Source organism: Lissotriton vulgaris, chromosome 5, assembly GCF_964263255.1.
Source record: "Lissotriton vulgaris chromosome 5, aLisVul1.2, whole genome shotgun sequence".
NCBI classification, from domain to species: Eukaryota; Metazoa; Chordata; class Amphibia; order Caudata; family Salamandridae; genus Lissotriton; species Lissotriton vulgaris.
The window spans coordinates 1,142,038,997-1,142,049,533 of record NC_141693.1 but is presented as its reverse complement, the minus strand read 5'-3'; the positions used below and the strand labels follow the sequence as shown (position 1 = coordinate 1,142,049,533).

The 10,537-nt window shown below is 40.8% G+C and overlaps 1 protein-coding gene across 4 annotated transcripts in view; it reads right to left on the bottom strand.

The window, feature by feature from the left end:
• TRUB1 (TruB pseudouridine synthase family member 1) overlaps positions 1–10,537 on the bottom strand; it is a 184,453-nt gene that overhangs the window by 120,227 nt on the left and 53,689 nt on the right. The window lies entirely within an intron of this gene.

The following is a 10,537-nucleotide window of genomic DNA, read 5'->3' as shown; positions in this document are numbered from 1 at the left end:
ATTAACACATTATTTATTGTTGTGTTGTACACTTCATCTTGTAGTTTCACGTCTTTCATCCACCATGTACAGATGAGAGGTCTTTGGCAATTCAATAAGAGATGTGTTCGCTAAATGAAACTCCATTTTAAGATCATGGAGTCTGGGACATACCCAGAGGTATGGAAGGAGGCAGCTCTCATCCCTCTTAAGAAAAGAGCTGATGGCGACCCCACTGGACTTGAATAATTTGTGCCTGATTTCTTTGTTGCCCTCTTCGGTGAAGAACTTAGAGAAACATATAAACCAGCAACTATCCAAATTCATCCTTCAGCATGATTTCCTGGACACTTTGTAGAATGGGCTCAGGAAGAATCATAGCACCGAATCAGAGCCAATTGCCATCACAGATACCACTGGTAGGCAAGTTGATCAGGGAGGAATGTCAGTACTGGTTTTGCTAGACCCGTCAGCAGCCTTTGACACCATATCTCCATCTATGTTGGTGCAGAGAGTGCAGCAGGTCGGTTTGAAGGTTTTGGCCCTCAAGCTGTTAGAATCTTTCCTGTGCAGAACAAACAAGGGTTAGATGTGGCGACTTCAGAGGAACCCCCTTCTAGCTTCCCTGTGGAGTTCCCCATGGGCTGTGCCTTGGCCCCACCCTTTCTAACCTGTACATTACCCCATTGGCACATTGGTACTGTTGTTCGGGTTCCAGGTATTGTCATATGTGGACGATATCCACATCATCGTTACCATCTCCGACGACTGGGAAGAGGTAGCAGACAGGTTTAGGGTGGGTATGCAGGAGGCGAGCAGGTGGATGCGGGCTAATTGGTTCGAAAGGAGAGAAAACAGAAGTTATGGTGTTCAGAGCTGACAATTCAATTTTGTCTGACCAATGGTGGCCTGCCACCTGCGGTACTCCACCTGTTCCTGTTGCGGCGACAAAAAACTTATTAGTACTGTTTGATAATAACTTAGCCTTTGTGAGAAAAATTCTAATATTTCATACTAAGGAGATCAGAGTTGCAGTGGTGATTGCTCTCGTCATTTCACGCCTTCAATACTGTAATGCCCTGTATCTAAACATTACTCAACTATCTCTAAACAAGCTCCAAGTCATCCAGAATGCGGTCACATGGCTAGTCCTGGGAACACCTAAATACATCCCAGTCAGAAAATTTATGAGATCCCTTCATTGGTTACAGATTAATAAACGGGTGTCCTTTAAAGAAATATACTTTTCGCATAAGGCCCAATATTTGAGGGGATCAAGTTATCTTAGGACAACCACGAAGTGATATGCTCCCAGGAGAGTGCCGAAATCTGCAAGGCTTCAAGGTGCAAACAGGTCGGGGTATGGGGGGGCACGCCTTCACAAGAGCAGCTGGAAGGCTATGGAACTTCCTGCCTGAACATTTTAGGAGTCAGAGCTCCTATTTGAAGTTCCACAGGCAAATCAAAACTTGGATGTTTATGGATTTGGCAAAGGGTGATGTTTTGTTGCAGGCTCCCACTTCTTCCTGTCTGTCTCTTCCTCCAGTTTGGCGCTTTGATGACTTTTGGTCTAACGCCCCTCAGAAATGCAATAAATTAATGAATGTTTATGCTCCAAACATAGATGACCTGTCCTTTCATCACAAATTATTGCACCTTATACAGCCGCACCCAACGGTCCCAATAATTTGAGCTGGGGATTACAACTTTCTGCTTGAAGAATAGATTCCCAAGAGACGAGGGCCTCTGAGTAAATCCCCCCTGAAATTTACAGATATTGTGGATCAGATATATTTTTAGATACCATAAAGAGAGGTAACCTGGAGAATCTAAAATACCCTTTCTACGCACCTTCCCGAGGGTCCTATAGCAAGCTGGACTATTTGTTTTGTAGTCACAAGTGGTATGCGGGCTGCAATGGAATAGCTTGGGTAGATTTCTATCATTCCATACCCCCACTGATTCTCTAAATTGAAAAGAAATAGAGTCCATGTCCAACAATATCAAACTCACCCTAGCAGCCCTCCCCAAGCTCTTCATTAGATCCAGATCTCGTAATACAGATGAACCTCGGAAAAGGAGAACTTTTTGTCCGCTCACCAGAAGGGACACAGAAGAGCTTCTTACCAACTCTAATTCTAACAAAGAAACCACATTAATTAAATCTGAAGTAAAAATAAAATAAAATAAATACTGTCAATCCCCCAAGCTTGTACTCAACTGATAACACTGAGAACCTTCACAAGCTTTTGGTCAAAGTTGAAAGTGCTGTTCTGTCTAATGTTTTTTGAACCAGGTGTCTCGGGTAAGGGCCCTTGATTTACGGTGTGGGATTTCTTTCTTAGTATGTTTTAAACATTTGCGAGCTGATGAGAGAGTGATTTGCAATGTAATCGATTTCATAAACCCTCAGCTTTTATCCACAATCAGCAAATTTAGTTCTGTGGCTTTGTCATCCCCAGACTTTGATAATGCAACAGACAAGAATAGAAGTACGGCATTTTTCATTCAGTGCCTAGAACCATGGTTTGTTAGGTAATCTCAGGAGCAGTAAGATTGGAGTATATTTTGAAATCAGCAAATGATTAATTTAAAACTGGACGTTGCCTCTAATGCAGTAATGAATATGCCGTGCACCTACCTAAATGTAACTTCTCATCTTGAGAGACACACCAATCTGCATTTCAAAGGCTCAAAACTGGTAGGGTTTACTTGTGCTCGTTTACCTTTTTGTCAATATTCCAGGATGATCCCACTTTCCCCAGCTTGCCTTTGGTAATAGTCTCTTTAGAATTTAGCCCAATGTGCTACCTCACTTTTGTAATCATTTAGATCAAATTTCTTGCGCATGCAGTCAAGTGATAGGCTATTTTGCAGTTGAGTGGGGGCAATGATGTCCTGGAGTATATGGTCTACATCACCACCCTCTCTCTCACTCTTCTTCTTCTGTTCTTCTTTCAGGTAATGGACCTCTGGTTTCAAAATACATGGCTAAAGCGCAATCTGTCAAAGGCAGAAGACACCTCTTTGGTAACAGTTATTCTATATTGAAAACTGATTGCTCGATTCTCCTTTAGCACACTTTATGAATGCCACATCTAATACAGTTTATTTGTCTCTCAGCTCCTTAAAAGGTGCTTTTCAGGGCTAGGAAAGCAATTGGCAGTGGTACAAAAATCCACAATGGGCCCCAAAGGTCACAAAGTTAAGGACCAGCACCCTGGCCTCTCCGTTACTCTGCATCTGCATTACAGAACAAGCAAGAGGAGTTCTAAGAGCAATTGGTGATGGTGTGGGGTAGGAGCAGAGTGTCTCCCAAGACTCCAGGAGCATCACAGATCCTTATTGTAATTTCTTTAGTTGCACACATAATTTTGCATGGAGCATACAAACTACATACAGAGTGCCGTCCCATTGTTTATTGCACTTTAAATGTGCTGCAAGTTTAGTCGTTTGCAGGTATTACCCAGATGCAGTATTCAGATCACAGCCTGCTCCAACCTGGTCCTGTGTTAAGCTTCTGTCCTGTCCTTCTGGGACTCCGGTACTCCCTTGTACAAGTTAAATCCCTGCCCCTGACAGGATCATCTCTCTATCTCAGTTACTAAAGTCCATGTTTTAGCAGTTTCTTTCATTTGGCTTTTAACTCCAGTTCGGAGATCGATGGGATCAGGATATGCCCCAGATAGGTTAACGCCTTGTTTCAATATTTCTTTGTGCTGACAAAGTCGTGCTGATAGCAAATGAGTTAGAAATGCGTTTGTACAGTTTATCCAAGAGTTGGACTTGCAGACAAATCTTACTAAATCTTTTGTGATGGTCTGTGGCCCTTGGTCTGTTTAAGTATTATTTTGTGCATGGTACCTCTGTACAAAAAGTGAAAACATTTCAGTATTTGGGAGTTTCCATGGATTCTGCACTCACATGGGAGCAACTCCAAAGGGCTAGAGCTCATCAGTTTGAATGATCGACTGAACCAGTTTTTCGAACTGTTAAAAACCACAAAAGGGATAACAGCAATCTATAAACGCAGATGTATCTCTACCATAAGTTATTGGACGGATATTTGGGCCTACAATCACTAGTGAATTCCTTCCTATGTTTCCAAAAACATTTATACTATTAATTGTCGTATTGGGCTAGGGATTAGCCATCTGGAGAATTATATTAAGCTTCGCCAATTAGTCCTTGGCTCTCCATTTGTCAAAGCGAGAAACAATACTCAACCACTGGATCATTTCAGATGGTCTAGCCCTGGAGCATGAGCACAGATTCCACTGGCTTAAGTGAGTAAAAGAGGGGTTTGAATGATTTAGAAAACTGGAAGATTTTTCTATCCCCGATTCAGGTAATCTTTGTTCAAAAAATGTGCTGAAATGGTTATTATTGAAAAAAATTAGCAAAACCAGTATTTTTCTAGAGGCCAGTAAACTGACTATGTGCTTTTATATTCCAATTTTGGCAATATTAAACTGTAACTTACTACTGTAACTATCTAGCGTGCATCACAAATTTCTTTTAACACGATTTAGGTTCAATAGTGCACATGTTTTACTGGCTTTTCTGGAGAAGAGCCTGTGGAAGAAAGATTTCTCTCATGTTTGTGATAATTGTCCAGTACAATCAAGAATACATTTTTTCTGGTTTTGTCGTTTTTATAAAGGACCCGAGGAGGTTTTATTACCTATATAAATATAATTTTAGATACCATAGACCTGCTTTCACCTTTCTGCAAGAACTTCCCACAGGACTCCTATGCTTTACAACTGTCAAATGTATTCAACGTTTTTGATGACTGAAACATTAGGTGATTTTATGCCAAGACAGGAGGCTAGCATTTTGCGTTATTCATCTATTCACCACTTCTGAGAAGCAACACTTCAAAGAACATCTGAATAGAACACTAAACATCAAACAATAGAAATAGAGCTTAATAGTCCAATAAATGCCTGCTGTCCGCCATCTTACCCCTCTTTTGTTTGCTGCTTCTGAGCAGATAAGTATCTCTTTTTTTTAAATGGTTATGATGAGCGAACGCAGTTATTTAACAAGAATTGATCCAATTTGTGAGTTTGTTGAATGATTGTTGTTACATTGATTATTATCTACACCATTCAACATTTAAATATTAATGTTACCGTTTTTTTAGGCACACTGGGATTGACATTGGATTAAAAATAGCAAAGGTAAAATCTTTTTTAGGTAGCGCTTTAAAGGAACTTGTAATTATGTGAATTGCTCACAAATAGCTGCGCTTACTGATTGCCACACACTGCTTCAAAGTTTGAGGAACGTGGCAAGCTGATACACACAGCTAGCTGATAAATGATGGCGGACTTTTTGAAGTAGGCACACATTCGCGTATGATGTGCTATTTCAGAAGAATAACTGAAGACCTCAGCACCATTATGAATTGGTTGCATTATGCGTTAGACGTTCTTGTGCAGTAAGAAATGTGGGCCTGTTTTTTCAACAACAGACGCTTTTGTTTCTCAAGGAAATGGCACTGATATGCAACACATTTTGCCATTTATAGTAAAGGACAGAATTCACGAAATTGGAGGGCTTGTAAAGATTTTGTGGAATCGTTTTGGATGATACGAGGAGTTCTTAAAATGAGCAAAGGGTTATTTGAAACAATATTACAGTGATTAAGATTGATTTAGAGTAGCCAAGATATGGCTGAACAGAAAACACTAGTGAGGCTAGCCCAGATGGGATGATAAAGTTATTTACACAACAGATTAAACATTTGCTACGAGTCAGTAAGATCTGTAATGAATGATGAAAAAGAGGTCTTTGTGATGAAGATGATGAATATAACTGTATCTCTGAAGGGGACGAAAGAGCATACTGGAGCCCAGGAGGTAAATGCTCCATAAAGAGTTAAATACTCCATAAGGAGGAAACTGACGGAAGAGGAATTCTAAGTGTCTCACAAAGAGTTGGTGTCCAGAGCGACACTACGGATCGGCAGGAAATGCCTGTGGAGGATCAGATTGGTGGCCATTGAGTCATGCGGCAGAGTATGTTAGGAATTGGATCAGGAGACCTTTGGAAATATAAGAAATGAGCATTATGAAAACAGAATGTTCACGCCCAGTTATTGGTGAGAAAGAATCTACGACTCCTAATTTGGATCCGGAGTTATTCACGTATCAGTTTAAATTACATAGAGATCATAGGAAAGGGTTGTAAAGGTCATACAAGCAGTGGAAGGGCAAACTTTTAAATATCTTGGGACATCTGGCAAGAATGTATTATATGATTGATGAGGCATATCTAAAAGGGTACGGATTTGGACATCTGTTTATTGATAGGTTGGTGCCAATGAGAGATCTGTTTTTTAGAAAATGCTAATGCAGGCTTGATTACAGGAAGGCGCAAGGCAGTCCTCCTGCAAACAAATCCTAAATTGGGGGTGTTGGCTACAAAGGAGCTAGTGAGGAAGCTATTTTTGTTTACTGTTCAGAGAAGGAATGATTAAGTCCATAGGGAAGTATGTTCAGACCATACGACTTTGAACAAAAAACAAAAACAACAATTGTTGGACGGAATGTTGCACAATAGCAAAAAATTCAACCCCAGTCACAGATCTGGGTTTAATCCATCGTTATTTTGCTCACCGCACCACCCCAATTAAGACATGGCCATATGCAAATCAGTCTCGACTCTGTGCCTCATGGGAACAGTCCAGCCCGAACTGCCAAGCCATGTCTGCCCTGGACCATAATCAAGCATCCTAGGACCGGTTTCTGGCTATTTTTGGAACAAAGGTAGAGTTTGTTTTGGCGACAGATGCAAGCAATTATGGATGAGGTGCAATGTTTTCAGAACAGGAGATATGTGGTGTTTGGAGTATGCAGGAACGGAAGGAGCATATAAACGGTTTAAAGATGAAGGCAGGAAACTCTGCATTGCAGAGTTTGAGATCACAGGTCAAGGAAGCTTTGGGCCTCTTGAAAATGGACAATGTTACAGCAGTAACTTATATAAACAAATTGGGAGGCAGCAGATCAAAGAACTTGTCAAATGTAGTGAAGAAAATTTGGGGATTTTGTTTGAACACAAAATTAGCTTGCAGGCACAGTGCTTATCAGGGAAACAAAATGCAGTAGCAGACTGGAATTCAAGGACTACACTAGATTACAGCGATTGGAAGCTAGAAGAGCGAATTTTCCAGAAGCTTCAGGTTTGTCTGGAACCGTTGGAGGTAGATCGGTTTGTTGCCAGATTGACTCATCAGTTAAATGATTATATCAGTTGGAAACCAGACCCTGAGGCCATGGCAGTAGATGCTTTCACACAGGATTGGACGTAGATGAAGGGTTATGGGTTAGGATTCAAAAAGTGTTGATTCAGGTGAGAAGGCAGGTGTGTCAGGTGGTGTTAGTAACACCTTTTTAGACTTCTGAAGGGTGGTTCCCATCAATGATAGAGCTGGTGGTAGAGATACCATATTTAATGAGAGCTTGCAAAGGGTTACTAAAAAGAGAAGAAGGAAAAGAGCATCCGTTGGTAGGGATGGGCTCGCTCAACCTACTAGTCTGGAAAATATCAGGAAATCACAAAGATTCACAGATCTTTTAGGAGCAGCTTCAGAATTACTCAATGAGTCTTGGGCTCCAGGAACCCAGAAGAGATATAAGAGTGCCTGCAGTGTCTGGTTAAGATGGTAAGTGGCAAGAGCCTTGGATCCCGTGGAGGCCAATGAGGTAATGGCAGCGATTTTTTAGCAGACTTGTTTCAGAAAGGCTTTTCATACAGAATAATAAATTGCTACAGATCAGCTTTTGAAACTGGTTACTCTTTGGTACAGGATTTTATCAATTGGCAAGAGTCCTTTAGTTTGTAGAGTAATGAAAGGAATATGGTTGAAGATACCTCCTAAGGCAAGATATAATTCTGTTTGGGATATAGATTTGTTTTTCTAATTATCGGAGAGGCGGACAGGAAATAAGTATCTGGCTTAAATGAACTTACATGGAAGTTGGCAACTCTCTTTTGCATGGTTTCATTTAGGGGGTCTCAGATATTAGAGCTCTGGATATTAGTGGGCGATGTTATCAACCACAAGGAGTTCCGTTTGAGATTTTGAGGAGAAATACGACTATGTCAGAGTCTGTTCTTTTATCCAAGGTTAGACGCTTAGAGAGTAAATGTGAAGTCGAACGTTGCTAAATGTAATGGAATAACTGTAATGAGGTGTTTTTGCAGATGATTACTTGTACAAGCAGATCTTGTTGTTTACAATAAAAATGTAATAATGGATGCTTGTCCTAAGTTACGTATAGTTAGAAGTCTTGAAGACTATGAATCTAGCATATAAATAACTTCCTTTAATACAGAACGGGGAAGAGGAGGGTCCTAGGGGATGTTTACTGACCATGCATTGCTATAGCCCCTAACAACTATAAGTACCAACGACACAGATAGCAATGGGTCAAACAAAAACCTAACTGTGTGTCTGTAGGGTACAGCCGCGAAATCAAACTTAGAGTATTTCGTGGTGAGAAGAAAGTGTTCCCATCAGATTACCGACCTGTACCACCCTACATCATTTGGGATCCTTCACCATGAAGGTAAGTGGTTTTACCCACAGTAGATTTGGCGGGTTGTAGCCTATTCTAATGAATACGTCCCAAAAAGTGAGTGTGGTATAATATGGCATCAAGTGGTAATCTGACTAGCAGTGCTAAATGTGGTAAAAATTAAATGCATGATGTGAAAAACCTCTTAAAATTGGGTAGTGAAAATGGTAAATAGAACAATTTTAATAAGTACCTATCCACTCCCAAAATTAAAACCAGTGCATAGTAGTGTAAACAAATGACTACTACGGTAGATGTATGGTCGACATGTTTCTGCAGTTGAAACGGAGCCTATTGGTCTCCTACTGCTTCTTCAGGACCTTGACTTATGCTACTGCTTGATATAAGTGAATCAGTGAAAAATATAAAGGAGATCTACTATATCACCTGGTATTCGCCTGTTGTTGTGGTCCAATTGGCATCCAATTGCAGCAGACAAATACACAGACAGACACACAGAAAGAGAAAAGTGCAAACATATACCAATTAGTTATATATTACGTTGTCATTAGAATGCCAACTCATCATGCTGGTCATTGCAGGCAATACTCCTAAGTTCTATTTAAGTAACTCAGTATGTGCCATATTACTTGATTTTCTTGATGTAGGTATTCACTCACCTAATTTGTAGGGAATATCAGCCCCACCTCTAATGGCCACAGCGCAGGTAAAACGGAGCACCGCTCTATTAAAGAGAAGAGAAGGCATGAAAAGGAAGGACTTATGAGTTGCAATGTAGATACTAGACGAACTGCTCCAGTATCGAGCCTTGATATACATATATCTATTTTGTAAGTTTTTTTAAAACATGAATTTAGCGCATAAACCAGGGCACCGTGTTTTTTAACGACCCCTACTACCTGTTAGTATTTAGTTCGGGTTCATTTAATTGGCGCCTTCAAAATATTGCTGCTGTTCTGCGTTCTAATGGACTAAGTCACAAACGATTCTTTGTATTGGAACACCGTTAGAACGCGATCTTTGAATTAATTTAAGAACCTGCATGTTGGTTTTGAATTAGCACAATGGGGTTGCGAGAACCATCTTTGCAATCTCACTCGAAATGTGCTATTGATATTGGCCTCAAATCAAGCACATAGGATAGAAATAGGCATGCTGAGAGTGCGAGGGCCATGCTGTGGGTCTACGAGCATCACAATCTAAAAGCGCTCGTATATCGATTCGGCGCTTACCTGTTCGTCGGTACCCCGGACGTCCGTCTGGGCTGTCAGTGGGGAGGTATCAGACAGGACGCAGGGCCGCCATTATAACAAGATTCAGCCTCTTCCTTGCGTGCTCCACGGCACGCGAGACCTCACGCTTGACGTAAAAGGAGCATGGGAACTGTAGTTTTGTCCCTCACGAGGCTTACTGAAAATCGTCTAGTTTTATCGCTATTTTCGGGGCGCCATTTGTAAGTGTACAATCTCCATCAAAGTAATGGTTAGTGCTCAACAGGTCAACCCTCAGGAATTACACCGCCTTGATGGCCGCGCGAAACATCTTAAAGAGCATTATTCTAACATTTTATACACAATAAAAACATGTCACGGAAGCAGTCATTAAATCACTGGGATAACGAGAAATGTGCTGTGTAGTACGGCCGCCGAACACGTATGGTCGGGTCCATGTAGCCTATATCCAATATAGCTGCCCTCAATACTCCATTTTATTATCACTGAATGAGTCCCTTAATGAAGGATATACAGGCATAAATATCATGGTGCAAGGTGTTCATGGCAGTTAAACAGTGGTAATTCTCTGCAAGTCAATACAGAGATACATTTTATTATCATAAGATGTTTAATTATCAACAAACCCTAAGATCGTGAGTGTTATTCGATCTTATTTCTGGAGTACTGAGCAAGCCCAATTTGCTTTTACAGGAAGAATACCTGGATTAAAAAAATTCATGCAGATGGCAGGGTCATAGTGACATCCAATGAATGTCCTCATTTAATCCAGTC